The sequence below is a fragment of the Martes martes genome (genome assembly GCF_963455335.1).
Source record: "Martes martes genome assembly, chromosome: 7".
Lineage (NCBI taxonomy): Eukaryota > Metazoa > Chordata > Mammalia > Carnivora > Mustelidae > Martes > Martes martes.
Genome location: NC_137894.1, coordinates 46,606,158 through 46,609,981, shown reverse-complemented (window position 1 = coordinate 46,609,981; position 3,824 = coordinate 46,606,158).

Sequence of the window (3,824 nt, the reverse complement as noted above, 5' to 3'; positions counted from 1 at the left end):
GTAACTACTAAATTGTACTTTTTTAGAGAAGGAAAATCCTTAGCAAGTTTCTAGAAAACTCCATTGGTAATGTGCTGCATTCCCTCTCTCATTCTCTCTCTCAAATAAATAGATAAAATCATTAAAAAAATAAAATAAATATTCCGAAGCTTTTACTCAAAACTTTTTGTCATAAATTTTCTGCCCTTGTCAGCAATAAAAACTGTATGGTTTCTTTCCACATGAAATTATTTTGCTTTATTTCAAGCCATTTAATCAGTTTGCAATGTAAACATCAAAAAAAAGCATTCTCACTCTGAAGGTTTAAAACCACTGGAGAAGGGTGCCTGGGTGGCTCAGTCATTGAGTGTCTGCCTTCGAATCAGGTCATGATCCCAGAATTCTGGGATAAGCGCCGCATCGGGCTCCCTGCTCAGCAGGAGGCCTGCTTCTCCCTCTCCCACTCCCCTGTTTGTGTTCTCTCTTTCACTGTCTCTATCAAATAAATAAACAAAATCTTAAAAAAAAAATAAAACCACTGGAGAGAATAATTATAAAACAGAATAATCAGCTAATTTACATGGCTCTTTTAATTCTGCTCCTAAAAATTGCGGTACTTCTATTCACTGTTTCTGTTTGTTTGTTCTTTCATACAGAAAAATTAGAAGTAACAATGAGAAAAAAGCAATTACTCATTCAATTCTGGTAAGCTAAGAGGAATTCAGTGGTAGATACCCTGGTAAAGGGTGCCTGGGTGGCTCAGGTCATGATCTCAGGGTCCTGGGATCGAGTCCCGAATCGGGCTCTCTGCTCAGCAGGGAGCCTGCTTCCCTTCCTCTCTCTCTGCCTACTTGTGATCTCTGTCTGTCAAATAAATAAATAAAATATTTAAAAAAAAAGATACCCTGGTAAACTGGGAACTCAGTGAGTATAATGAAATTAATTTAAATGTTATTGAGGGTATTTTCTTCTATATCTTAAAAACATCTCTTATACTTTGAATCTTTTTTATAGATCTATTGGGACTTGATCATGTAAGATACATGGCACACATTGACAGTATAAAGTTTGGGGGCCCTGGGTGGCTCATAGGTTAAGCATCTGACTCTTGGTTTTGGCTCAGGTCATGATCTCAGGGTCTTTAGATCGAGCCCCGCATGGGGCTCCATGCTCAGTGAGAAGTCTGCTTCTCTCTCTTTCTCTCTCTCTCTCTCCCTCTGCCCCGCTTCCCCCCAAATCATGCTCATGCTCTCTGTTGCTAAAATAAATAAATCTCTTTTAAAAAGTATAAAATTGTAAATAAATAAAACCTTTTAAAAAGAAAAAAGAGCACCTGGGTGACTCAGTCCTTAAGCATCTGCCTTCAGCTCAGGTCATGATCCCAGAGTCCTGGGATCAAGTCCCACATTGGGCTTCCCACTCTGCGGAAAGCCTGCTTCTCCCTCTCCCACTCCCCCTGGTTGTGTTCCTTCTCTTGCTGTGTCTCTCTCTGTCAAATAAATAAATAAAATCTTTTTAATAAATAAATAAATAAATGAAGTATAAAATTTGAACACTTTTGTTATATGCAGAGAAACCATCAATACAATCAAGACAAAAAAAAGCACCCATCATATCCCAATAGTTGCCTCACTCCCCTTTAAATATTTTATTTTTATTTATTTGTCAGAGAGAGAGCCCACACAAGCAGTGGGAGCTGCAAGCAGAGGAAGTAGCAGGCTCCCCACTTGAGCAGAGAACCCAATGTGGGACTTGATCCCAGGACTCCGGGATCACGATCTGAGCCGAAGTCAGATGCTTAACCGACTGTGCCACCCAGGGATCCCAACTCATACCCCTTTAGAATCCATTTCTCATCTGCCCATCGCCTTGGTATAGTTCGCATTTTCTGGAATTTTATATAAATGGAATTGTACATCTGGCTTCTTTCACTCAGCATAATTGCTGTGGTTCACTCATGTTGTTGTGTTTGTCTATAGTTCATTGATTGCTGAGTAGTGTGCTATTTTATGGATATACCACAACTTGTTTTCCTTAAAAAAAAAAATAGTTTATTTATTTATTGTAGCAAACTCTACCCAACGTGGGGCTCGAACTCACAACCCCAAGATCAAGAGTCACATGCTCCATGGACTTAGCCAGTTAGGCACCCCTCTTTTCACCTTTTGATGGATATTTGTGTTGTTTCAAGTTTTTTGGCTATTACAAATAAAGCTGCTAGGAACATCTGTGTACAAGTCTTTTTTTTTTTTAAGATTTTATTTATTTTTTTGACGGAGGAAGACACAGAGAGAAAGGGAACACAAGCAGGGGGAGTGGGAGAGGGAGAACAGGCTTCCCCAGCAGCAGGGAGCCCAATGCAGGGCTCGATTCCAGAACCCTGGGATCATGACCTGAGCTGAAGGCAGACCCTTTACAACTGAGCCACCCAGGAGTCCCCGTGTACAAGTCTTTACATAGATATGTTTTCATTTCTCTTGGGTAGATACCTAAGATTAAAACGGCTGGGTCATACAGTAGGTGTATTTTAACTTTTTTAAAAATTTCAAACTATTTTTCAAAGCATTTAAACTATTTTCCATTTCCCATCAGTAGTGAAGGAGAGTTCCAGTTGGTCTACATCTTTGTCAGTATCTGTATGATTGGTCTTTTCAAGTTTTAGCCATTCTAGTCTTATTGTGTGGGGGATGTTTGTTTTGTTTTGCTTTTTAGAGAGGGGGAGTGGAAGATGGAGGGGTGGGGAGCCACACCCAGGGTCAAGCCCAATGCGGGGCTGAATTTTGCAACTCTCAGATCAGGACCTGAGCTGAAATCAAGAGTCAGATGTTCAGCCAACTGAGCCACCCTGGCGCCCCTTTGCCCTGCTTGTTGTGGCATTACTGCATTTCCCTACTGATTAGTGATACTGAGCATCTTATTTACGTGCTTATTTCACATCACATTCACACGTATCTTCTTTGGGGAAATGAATGTTCAAATCTGTTGGCCATTTTGAATTGGGTTGCTTGTGTCATTGTTGACTTGTAAGAGTTCTTTACATATGCTATACAGTATACAAGTCCTTTGTTGAATATATGTTTTACAGTCACTTTTTACCTGCCTGTGGGTTGTCTTTTAATTTTCTTTGAAGAATGAACGTTTTGTTTTGATGAAGTCAAATTTATTGATTTCTTTTTGTAGTTCGTGTTATTTGTGTTCTAAGACATTTTTGTTATTTGAATATACTCAAGGAAATAACACCTCTTCAACCCTGAATCTTGAAAACATACTCCTTGCTCATGAAGACGTTTACAGAACAGCTCCTCAGCTCCCTCACCTGGTGACAGTGCTTCTATGAGGTATTTGAGCATAAAATATTTTAAAATGAAAATCAAAAATAACCTAAGTGTATTTCTTTTTTCAAATATTTTAAGAATTGCAAAATATCTTACCATTGGGAACACAGAAGAAATAACTGGAAACATGAGACATGAAAATCAAATAGTGTTGGTCTCAGTGTGTGAGATGGCTGAGTGCTTGCTTCCACTCCACCCCACCTTGGGAATACTTTCTGATCACTCTTCATTTCCATTCAGTTCTATGTGGATGGAGGTGAATAACATTTTACTACCTTCATTCATAGCACTAATGTCCTCTTATGGAGAGAAGTTTTTTCTTTGGGAAATCCTGTACTTTTTCCCTCCAGGTTTTTATTTAAATTCCAGGTAGTTAACATACAGTGTAATATTAGTTTCAGGTGTAGAATTTAGTGATTCATCACTTATATACAATACCCGGTACTCACCACAAGTGCACTCTTTAATTCCCATCACCTATTTAACCCATCCCCCCACTTACCTCCCCTC